Source organism: Miscanthus floridulus, chromosome 7 (assembly GCF_019320115.1).
Source record: "Miscanthus floridulus cultivar M001 chromosome 7, ASM1932011v1, whole genome shotgun sequence".
NCBI classification, from domain to species: Eukaryota; Viridiplantae; Streptophyta; class Magnoliopsida; order Poales; family Poaceae; genus Miscanthus; species Miscanthus floridulus.
In genome coordinates this window covers 81,759,989-81,771,970 of record NC_089586.1, presented here as the reverse complement: position 1 = coordinate 81,771,970, position 11,982 = coordinate 81,759,989, and the positions used below count along the sequence as shown (strand labels likewise).

Below are 11,982 nucleotides of genomic sequence, written 5' to 3'. Positions count from 1 at the left end.
AAAGAGAAGAGGCCTAACAATTGGAAGAGTACCAGAGAGTTGTTTGTGGATACTTGATAGTTAATTAGAGGGCCTATCAACATCTTGGGATCAGCGAGTATGCTATTTGGAGTAAAAGTTAACAGGTGTGCAAAGTCAAGAGGAATCTTTGTTAAGATGGTGGAACTACTCGAGAAAGTGAAGAAGATCTAATGGCAGTGTGTATTCTAGTGTCTTTGATCACCATCTTCCGAATCTCGAGGACGAGATTCATCTTAAGGGGGTAGAATTATAACACCCCAAATTTTGCACTTTTAGAAATAGAGTAAAAATGATTTATTTTGTAGTTTTGTGCTCATAAAAACATAGGTAAGAGAAATTTTTCTTTAAATTAAAATCCAACATAAGGGTAACAACATGTTTGTGCATACATGCCATTGCATTGATACTTTTGTGATGAGTGGTTAGGAAAATAAATTCAAATCTCAATCTTTAAAATATTGCTTTCAAGTAGTGGTTTAAAAGAATTTGAAATTTTGCAAAAACAAAAGTTAGATAAGATGCCTTGTTTTTAAAATCTAAAGGCTTGGAAAAGGTTTTAAGACACGTTAGGACGATGCCTCTCTTTCCGGGAATCTTTCCGACCTTTTTCGGGATTAAATTCATATTTCTTGGAGTTTTATCTTTTTCCTTGATCAATGCAAAAGTCTTTTTCGGGAGCTAAACCACTTTGGTTGTGTTCCTTATTCTTCCATCTATCCCCAGGAATTTTTCTAGTATTTTTCGGAGCTCAGAGATATTTTTCGGAGCCTAAATAGTAATTCCCGATTTTCTGTAATTATTTTAATTCCGAAAATCAATATTTACTAAAATATCTCGGATTTCCAAAATATCCAAACCCTACGTATATATATATGCCGGCGTAACCCTCGATGCGTGGATTCCAGAAGTACAGCCCGTTTTTCGAGCCGCCAAACGTAGCCCCGCAGATCAGACGCCGAAGTTCTCCATAGCTAGGTTTCCGGCGAACCTTCGGCGAGCTTTTCCGGCCACCTCGGACGTCTCCGGCGAAAACCACCACCACCACGAGGTTGCTCTCTTCGTCCTCTACGCCGTCGTGCCTTCCGTTTCTCGAATCCATGTCCGTTTGATGCTTTCCCTAACTTCGTTTTCTATTTTCCGGCGAGCTCCACCATGGTCCCCGACGTGTTCTGGGTGCCCGGCCATCTTCCGGCGCCGGCCGCTGCCCACGCTGCCATGCCGCGCTCCTACGGCCGTCGGCCGCCTGCCCCTAGGGCCGCGCGCCCCACGGCCGGCCTCCCTGCTGCGTCTGAGAGCAGCAAGCGCCGCCGCCCATGGTCGGTTGGCCACCGCCACTGGTGCGGGCCGAGCAGGCCCAGCCATCCCGCGCTGCCGTGGACCTGCGCTGCCCCTGTCCCGGCGCTGCGCCGCTGGCCGGCCAGCAAGCCCCAGCCGAGCCCCTCCCTGCCCAGCGCGTGTGCAGCAACAGCAGTTTCCCCATGGCTGCGTACGTGAAGATCACAAGGTACAAGATGATGTATTTACAGTTTTGCCACCGATCGTTAACCCTTTACCGTTTCATCGTCTTAACTCCGTTTCGAGCGATTCTAGTTGCGTTAGCTTTGTAATTTTGTGCTCTATGCAGTAGTAGTAAAGTTTCTCAAGTCAGTTAATTATGAATTTATTAATCTAATACTAATTGCATTAATAATTAGTGAGTGGTTTTCCAATTAAAAACAATCAGTTTAATTTCGTTCTTGTTCTTTTACGACCGTGCTGATCATGAGGTACACATTAGTAGGAAAATTTATCGTGTTTCACATCTTTGAATTTTATAAGTAAATATTAATTGATTTGTGCTTATGCAATTGAGTTTTTTTAATTAAAAGTAACATAGGCATATACTTCGGTCATTTATAAATTATTGTAAATCTAATTAATGTTACCCTTAATCTCTCTTGATTTATAAGTGATTTAGTTTAATCCTGAAACATAAGTGCTTTCGTTTAGTTATTATATGTTCTTTATCTTTTCGTGTTAAATGTTTAAATGACTTAAAGCATATGTATAATCCTTCATAATTATAAAATATGACTTATGCCAACACTAATGCCTTTTTAATTATGACTTGCTTGGATCAATTATGAGACATAATATAATTGTTCTATTAGTTGCTCTCACATGTTATTTTATTTTGTAAAGTTAAAGCTTAGGTTGCTTAATTTGTACGACAACATTAATACGGAGAATATAATAAGTTTATCTTAGTTTTCTAATTTAAAATACAAATTGACTCAGTATGTTTTAGATATTTCTCTAGATATACATATACATAATTTTATATAATTAAAATAAATGGAGCTAAGAGTTCTTTTCAATAGTAAATCTTCGATAGTCGTTTTTCTTTCGCACCGTAGCTCCGATTAGCGTGCCTTTCGCGTGTGTGTGATCGCAGCAATGTGTAGATTAGATTTCGAATCTTTTCAATTGATTGGTGTATTGTTCTAATCTACTATGTTGCTATGCATGCTTGTTCGGATGCTTGTGTGGTGCTTTTCGGTCTTGTCCAGTCGGTGAGTTTTACGTTGGTGATCTATAAGAAGTTGGAGATCAAGAAGAAGAAGAAGAAAACGTTGAAGATTAAAGCTTACCGAAGGATCGGTGTTTAAGGCAAGTATAGCTTGGGTTTTCTTTCTGTGACCATGATCTTGGGCTTGTTTAATGAAATGTGATATAAACATAAATGATGAATGTTATCCTTTGGCAAAAGCTGGGATTTACAGTACAACTGTGAGGGCTATATGGCTCTGGCTCTAGTTATTTGAGAAACCCTTTTCTAGCTGGTTAGAGGTCTGCGAGTTGGGTATAGGACAGCCTCTGTCCTGTTGAGCCTAGCTTTGGAAGCGGCCTTTTACTTTATTTTTGGAAGGGAGGTTCCTATATCTAATGACCCTGCGGCCCTGGCCGGTTAGACGAGCTCTTGGGTGGCTTTATATGGTTTTCGGTGTTTTGGACCTTGCAAACCCATACATTTGGAAATAATGACTCATAGTGAAAGTGTACAACCTCTGCAGAGTGTAAAACTATTATAATAGCCGTGCCCACGGATACGGGCGGCCCGGAAAACTGAGGGAATTGTTGTATGTTCATTTAAATTGTTTATGTGCAATTCATTATTCAATTACACTTGATCATGTGGTTATGGATTACAATACCTTGTTGCTATATTTGTTGAGTTCGACATGGACTCACTCTTGCAATTTCCCCCACACCTCAGGCTGGATATCAGTTTGCTAGAGTCTGAAGGAGTTAGGCTTGTGATCAACCAGTCAGTTGGATCCAGTGGAGTAAAGTCTGCACTCGGAGATCAGAGGTTTCTATCCGTTGATTGCTTTCTAAGGTTATCTCTTTTGCTAAGTTCGCTATATATTAAGCGTTGTGAATTGATACTGCCCCTTCATTTGTAGCTATATATGAGATTTGATTCTAAAAACTCACATATGGTGTGCATTCGGCTTTGTCCTTAAAACCGGGTGTTACAAGAAATCTCACTTGTGATTCTAGCCTCAGCTTCGGCCAACCTCGCTTGAGCAAAGTTGGCCCTATTCTCTAAGATGGTAAGCGCATCCTGCAGAGCATTCAGATGGAAGTCCATGCGCCCAAGATTGCGAGCCGCATTGGAATACCATGCCCGAGCCTCATCTCTCTCCTGAAGAAGTTGGCAGATGTCGTTCCCATGGGAATTAGAGGATTCCATGGAGGAGTTTACTAGAGCCACCACCTGTGTGCCACTAGGACCAACGATCATGCAGGGAAGGAGGCCACCATTTGAGTTGGCCCTGTAGATATGAAAGATTAGATTAATTCACTCAAGGATCACAAAACCATGTTCATCCTTACTCTTAGAGACGAGAATGTTGGTATGGCGGCACGAATGCATCAGGAATCTCATTGGCAGGTCGCTTGCCATTCTTCATCTCTATGGAAAAGATGATGATTTTGGATCTAAAGATGAGAGGAGCAGTTCGCGCTCGGGACACAAGAAAATTGAGGTGTGGTAGATTGGTTTCTCGTCCATGACCATGGCCCGTATTTATAGCCTAGAAGATGTAACACCCTGGCCCAGGGCTTAATAGGATTAATAGGATACTCATACCAATAAGTTGCAACTTTTTTTTCCAGAAGCCCATCTCTTAAGAACTCCAAGGTTAAGCGTGCTTGGACTGTAGCGATGGGTGACCGACCGGGAAGTCCTTCCTAGGTGCGCATGAGTGAGGACAAAGTGCGCAGAAAAAACTTGTGTGGTCTATGATGGTAGTCTATATCCTAGAAAAGCTGCCAGATGTAAGCGGGCCTGGCCTTGTAGAGACGGGATGTTACAGAATGGTATCAGAGCCGACCCTTGTGGTTTCATGGGCGCGTGTGTCAGTTGCGCAGGCATGGTACGCATGGCTGGTGTGGACCCAGAGTGGTCACCCAGCATGGCACATGCTCTGGCACTGGACACACGGACGTGGCCAAGAGGGGACGTTCCTGGCCTGGGGTTGACCGACGAGGACGTCGGTCTCCTAAGGGGGTGAGGATGTAATACCCCGGCCCAGGGCTTAATAGGATTAATAGGATACTCATACCAATAAGTTGCAACTTCTTTTTCGGAAGCCTATCTCTTAAGAACTCCAAGGTTAAGCGTGCTTGGCCTGTAGCGATGGGTGACCGACTAGGAAGTCCTTCCCGGGTGCACATGAGTGAGGACAAAATGTGCAGAAAAAACTTGTGTGGGTCTGTGAGGGCAGTCTATGTCCTAGAAAAGCTACCAGATGTAAGCGAACCCGACCTTATAGAGGCAAGATGTTACAGAAGACATGATGATAGACCTCCTTGAGGGTGCGCAATCAGAATCGGTTATGGAAAGGAATCGTCACTCCAAGGATCGAGGGGATAGTTTGTGAAAAATTAGGAGATGCAACGGATTCAAATTTATTGCTTTCCATGATTATGATACCTCAGATCATGGAGGGTTATTACAAAAAGGATTACACCCAAAACTGACTAGCCAGCCTAAGAAGACTTCATTGGATTGAAGAGAGTCTGAACCCCATAAAGCCAAAAAACATCGCATCGGCTAAGAGATGGAAGTAGCAATAGACCTATTCATCAAGAATACACTGGTCAACTTTGTAGGCTTCTTGGCATAGGCAGAGCAAATAAGGGGAAGGTGTCCACATATTCAAGCCCTTGAAAACACTGGAACAGCCTTATACCGATGGTGAGAAGACTCAAGTGATATCACAAGAATTCTTCTAACCACTGCGAGTGGTTCCCTTGCTTGACAAGGCACTAAAATGGACGACACAATCACCCTAAACACAAGAATTCTTCTAGCCACCAGGGGTTCTCATGGTGACACGTTGGTCCAAGGAGGATCTAATAAAGCCGAGGGCGCTTAGCGAAGCAAAAGCGAGAGGGACATGGCTAGATTGTTGGGTCGTTCTCGTCAAGATCATATGAGTATTTAGCTGACCAGAGAAGCCGAATCCAAACACCCATGAAGCAATAGTACACCCGTGGAACTGTAGGACATAGGATGCCAACAAAGAAGTGGCATACCCATAAAGCATGCAAATGGCTGAGAGCATAAAGAGAAATAGAGCTAGTGAGGCCCAGGATAAAATTCTCAGTCCCTATTGAAGACACATTGACGGCCTCAAAATAGCACAGAAGATAATTTCGAAATAAAATCACTTCTATCTCGAAATTAGGGAGCATGTGTTGACACAAAAATTTGGTTCAAGATAGGGAGTCCTTGAAGACAAGAAATTATCAAGGAAGGCTAAGTCCTCCAATCAAATCGGCAAAATAGATTGCCAGATCAGCTAGCGAAATGACGACATCAACGGAATGAGCCCTATCGATAGGATCAGCAAGGCACGGAACGAGAAGACACGTCAGACTCCTCAGAAGGAAAAGATTGGAGTCCAAGTTATCTTAAATTAGGAAGTTTTGATTTTCTTTTCCAAGTTTGTAACTGGTCCTATTCGACCAGGACTCGTAGTCAGGCCTTGGGTATAAATATTGAACCCTGGTCATTGTAATGGACATCTCCAACGATCATCACAAATCAGTACCTTTACTTTTTGGCTCATGCCACACCTTAGGAGTAGGAGTAGAGTAGATTTCGATGAGTTCTTTGGTATGCAGGGCTGCCCTTGGTTAGGTCCGATCTCCGATTTGCCTATGAGTTTCCATCATAACTTATATTGTGTTTGCAAGGCTGCCCTCGATTACACTACTACAAAACAAGGATATTGTTACACTAGCTTGTAACACATTCATCAATGTGTTCTTAAGAAATTTCATAGTAACACAAATTATGTGTTACAGACTTGGGTTGTAACACAAAAGACATTTTTTATAAAAATGTGTTACTAACAATGATTATAGTAACACAAAAGTTAATATTACAAGTGAAATGTTACAAAAGTGGTACTATATTGTAACACATAAATGGAACACGTAAAATGTGTGACAAGTATATTCTCTATAATAACACGACATAATGTTACAACCAAAGTATTATAGAGAAACATATACATTTGGATCATCTTCCAATTCGTGGTTGGCAAAAGGCATTGCACTACTGTCATCCTAGCTGGTAGACAATTGTACTGAGGTCCTCACATGACACCCGAGCAGGACTAAGTAGATGATTGAAAAAGTTGTGTGTCTGAGCCTATTATGAAGCTATTGGGCCAAGCTGAAGATAGTGTAGATTTAGCATGATCACTAGAGGAACATGTACACTAAAGATGAAAATTTGAGCAAAATCATGAGAGCAACATGTACACTGAGGAACATGTTGGTCAAACCTTCTACTTACTTGACCCTGCAATTATATAATCAACACATAAGAAAGTTGGTTCGATTATCACTCATTTTCCCTCTAATGCCACACCACACCATTGCAACACCACTATTTTGGTAGCAACAGGTGGGTCGTATGGCAACATTTCCATAAAATGGTTGCAATATGTGCCTATAATGCAACGGACTAAATGTGTTGCAATATGTGTGGTTTGTCGTTGCAATAGGTGTGTGCTACTACAACCATTTTAGAATTGTGTTGCAATTAGTTAGCATTATTGCCATGGCACTTTTTCTAACCTATAATAACACAAGTTGGTGTTACTATATCCCTGCACTGTAGTAGTGTTAAGTCAGACCTCTTACAAGCTTGGTATAAGTTAGTTATCGTCAGTTAATTGTAAGGCTGTCCTCGTTAAGTCTGATCTCTTGCAATTGTCGATTGTTATCCTCGATTCTTATCAAAATCCACATGGCTACCCTCGGTTAAGTCTGATCTCATATGAATTTTGATACAAATCCCCTACCCGGTTAAGATTGAGATAGATCAGCTTTATATCTTTTTTGAATCGTCATCATCCCGTTGCCTACATTATTCATATCCTACTTTGACGATGGTTATTGCTAGTCTATCCATTCTAATCCGCTCTTGGTCGAATATAACATGTGGTCAAGGCATGTTTAGCCATAGCTAAGGCTTGCTAATTGATGAGATCCGGTCTAGAAGTGCTTTTATGGCTGCATTGGTTAGGTCTGATCCTCACTGCTAGCATCATAGACTAGAAATCGTCAGGTAGTAAGCCTTGCTTATGGCCAAACATAGTCTTCGAATGCATGCTATGTCTGCATCGGCTATTTAGCCGATCGTTTGAGCTTTCATGATCATAGTATGTTCCCATAATCTCGATAAGCGTTTATAGATCTATATGCTTTGAAGGTTTAATTTGTTATCCTTATTATGGCTACATCAGTTAGATCTGACCCCCACTGATAAAGATAGTAGATTGGATCTGATAGGTGTACGGGTCTATACACATCTAATGGTTGAGTGGTTGCATGCTATGTCCCTTCTTTCGCTGGAATCAGCTATTTAGCCGATAGCCTGTCTTTTGAGAATATATATTGGATGTCTACACACTTTTTACTTGTTTTTGTCTTGGTTAAAAGCTAGTATATTTCTCAATCAAATCATATGCTTTTACATCTATCTTTTTATATCTTTTGCATGCTTTCATGATAATCGACAGGTTAGATCTATGTAATTGAGTAACTGATGATTGTCGATATGCTTGTTTTACTTATCATACATCATGAACATGTTGTATATCAGCTCTCTACTCGATAGCCTTGTTTTACTGGCCACTTGGCCGCACATTTGGAACTGTCTGGACAAACGACCGACATGTTCCACCTTAAATTACTGATCAATCTTGCTCCCTTATCAATTGCAGGTCAAATTGACTGGCACGCCCCCAAGGTCATGACCGTCTGGTTCGGTGATGCCCTTCCTAAGCCCGAAGAGAAAGCTCAGGATCTGCTCCACACGACCTCTCCCCGGCATTGATCCCTGTGTTCCTAGCGTTGAATTTTTGGCGTCAAGATCTCCTTCAAGCAATCCAAGGTAAAAGTTGATTGGCATGCATACATCCTTTGCTAAGGACATGTTTAGTGTATCTAGTCATTCCTCATGTTTTATAGGCTCATTCATGAAAATCAAATGAATTTGATGATTGTATGGTACCACTATTGCTTTTTTGCTTGACATGATCTAGTGGTAGAATATGACATATTTGTGGGCTTGTGAACCTAGTATTTAATCTAAAAAAATACTCTTCCACAACTCAAATTTGGTAGACATTACTCTCCCACAACTCAAATTCATGTGTATTGTAAGTGCATCTAGCTCTTTAGTGGGGTTTGGTGAATTGAATGACAACACCATTAAAGGTCTAACAAGTTTGCTAAGTGTTGAATAGGAAATTGAGTTTATTGCATACACTTGTGGATTATGGAATGAGAAGTGTATATAGGTTCAACAAGAAGGCAAACTTGATGATATTCCACATAATGTTCAAATCAAGGCCAAAATTGTGTATTGTTGTATTGGAAGATCATGGAAATAATATAGTTCCAGTGGACAACAATGCAAATGGAGTTGATGAAATGGCTTCCATGTTGAGGAATATCATAGTATCATGAGAAAGCAATCATATTTGGCAAATGTTAAAAGAGACATGAGTTGATGATTTTGGATTGATCTCAATAATGGCCTGCTTTGCATGAACATGAAAAGTTTGATAGTGGATTAGCTTTGATCAAGGATTGAAGAATGAATCAAGAGTATATAAGTGAGGAAATGTTAAGCAAAGGTGAAATGACAATGGAGACAATGTATAATGGATATAAGATGTTCTCTACATTGGTTTGCTTGTATGGATAAAGATTTGAAAAATCACTTTGCATTGACTTGATCAAGCTAAAAGAATGAAGATAGATATTGAAGTGAGTATTAGGAGTGTCAAGCCAAAATGAAGAGGACATAAGGAATCATGAATTAGCTTGACCATATTGATGTTGATTCATATGTCTTTATGTGAATCAAACTAAAGCCTGATTGATCTCAACATTCATATCTAGAAGATATTCAAGCAAGGATCACAATTTTGAAGAAATGGGTTTTCAATGGATACTTAATATGATGTGACTTGAGTATGGCTTGATAAGGTGAAGATAGCAAGGAAAGGGCTTCGAGGGACTAAGCAAAGGTGAAGGGCAAGCGATGGCTTGAAGACCAAGGTACCATGGCTAAGGTGAAGAAGAGAGTACTTGCGTTGATTTGAGGAACTAATCGAGCTATGAGGAGTCATATTGTGTTGAGGATCAAATCATTATTGGAAGTGACTTGAAGCCATGGATTGAACTCACATGTGTTAAAATGGTTCAAGTCACATGCTCAAGGTATAATGGGAATGAGAACAATACATTCGATGGTGGAGCCCCCAATTATAAAAAGGATGTGGTGATCGACTTAAAGGTGTTTAAATTCTTTGATATTTTGAATTTGAGTTTAGGAAAAGCCGTACTATAAAGGGGGGATACAATGCACAAGTTTTAATGTACAACCAAGTGCTCATTTACCCACCAAATATCCTTAAAGCCTTAGCCAAGACAGCAAGCTTTGCAATCCTATCTTTTATGCTGCCTGGCAGGTGAGGCACTATCGCGCTAAAGTGATGCACTGCTGTAGTTCAGCAGCAACACTACCGCGACTAAACTGACCATTGGGAGCAAGGGGTATTTATACCCCTTCTCTTCCTCCCCAATGGCTCTCTTGAACCTCCTGCTCATTTCAGCTTGTTAAAAATAGAAAAGAGCTGCTCTCTCTCTCTCTCTCTCCCTCACTCACCATTATAGACCCTCAAGCTTCTCCCTTTGATTCCCTTCCAAATCCAAGAGAGTTTGAGCCTCCAACTGCATTAGAGAGCAGCCCCAACTGTTCTTCATCACCTAGAGCACTTGGTTCGTGTTCAAGCCAGTGGATTGTGTTTGATACTATTAGAGCTCGCTCCTAGCTAGCAAGAGCATCGCCCATGGAGCTTGCCAACTTGTGTGGTAGCCCCAGGAGGTTTGTAATCACCCCAATCATCTAGTAAAATCACATCTCATCTCAAGAGTTCATTCTCTTAACTTGATAACGAGGATAAGGTAAAAATAGACCAAAGCCTTTGTGGCTACCTCAACAACATGGATATAGGCAAGCCTTAGTGGTGAGCTGACCCACAGGATAAATCGGTGTGTCACTTGTGTTCTTGTGATTTGCATTGATATACTTGTATTTGTGGTGATTCTAGGGTTTGGTCCCGATCTACTTGCTCGTGCACTTCCGCCAACATCTTGGTGGTGGAATAGGCTTTACACTATCCTAGGAACATCAGTAATTTGATCGATCTACTTTTCCTTGGGTAGTTTTTGAATTGTAGTTCGAGCTTGTCTATAGGTGCAGCAGTGCCACACTTTTAGTGAGGCAGTGCCGCAGTGCTACACCTTGGGAGCAGCAGTGCTACACCTACAATTTAACTTCCACTGCGAGTTTGTTTTAAATAGGCCTATTCACCTCCCCCCCTCTTGGTGACTTCAAGGCCCTTTCACATATGTGCAAGCTTCTATCTAAACTCTTAGCACATATGTAGGGGGAGCTAATGCTACCAATTCAGATTCATGAAACTTCTCCAAATCCTTTTAAACATGGTAAATATGCTTGGGCAAGCAACATGAATTCATTTGAATTTCAATTCATATCCTTATGAAAGGGTTGTCATCAATTACCAAAAAGGGGGAGATTGAAAGCTCTAGTTTAGTTTTGGTGAATTGATGAAACACTAAGTGTTTACCCTTTTACTCTAAGTGATCATGAGATAGGGTAGCACATTCCAAGTGGTGGAGCAAATGATGATGATCTTGTTGGTGGTGATGGCCATGGTGATCAAGTGCTTAGACTTGGAAAAGAAGAAAGAGAAAAACAAAAGTTCAAGGCAAAGGTGAAACTTGATAGAAGCTTTTGTGTTTTGGTGATTGAGACACTTAGCGAGTGTGATCACATTTAGGATAGATATCCGTACTATTAAGAGGGGTGAAACTCATATCGAAATGTGGTTATCAAAGTACCACTAGATGTTTTAACTCATTGCATATGCATTTAGATTCTAGTGAGTGCTAACACCCTTAAAAATGTTTGTGAAAATATGCTAACACACGTGCATAAGGTGAAACACTTGGTGGTTAGCACATTTGAGCAAGGGTGGAGAAGTTGGTGAAGTGGAGGCACTGTTTTTCAGTGATTGAACGCTGCTCTCACAGCGACCAAACTCTGTGCTTGTGTCCGGTCAAGTGTTGCGTAGTGAGGAAGCAGCTAGGGTCTTTGACTGGATGCTAAAGTAGAAAGTGACTGAACACACATGGGGTGCGTCTGGTGAAGGCTGATGTACACTAACACAAGGCGGTGCGCATGGCGTGTGAGGACCGAACACTGGCCTACGTTCGATCAAGGTCCAGCAGACGCGTCCAATCATGTTTTGCTGGCTCTAGATCCTCTCTAGAATCAACCTGACTCCGGTTGGCGTG

The 11,982-nt window shown here is 41.3% G+C and overlaps 1 long non-coding RNA gene across 1 annotated transcript; it reads left to right on the top strand.

Moving 5' to 3' along the window:
- The first annotated feature begins 943 nt into the window (after positions 1-943).
- LOC136467170 (uncharacterized) lies at positions 944-10,568 on the top strand. Its single transcript, XR_010761536.1, has 3 exons — positions 944-1,525; positions 2,571-3,400; positions 8,313-10,568. It is a non-coding gene; the product is annotated as an uncharacterized lncRNA (long non-coding RNA).
- The last annotated feature ends 1,414 nt before the right edge of the window (positions 10,569-11,982 follow it).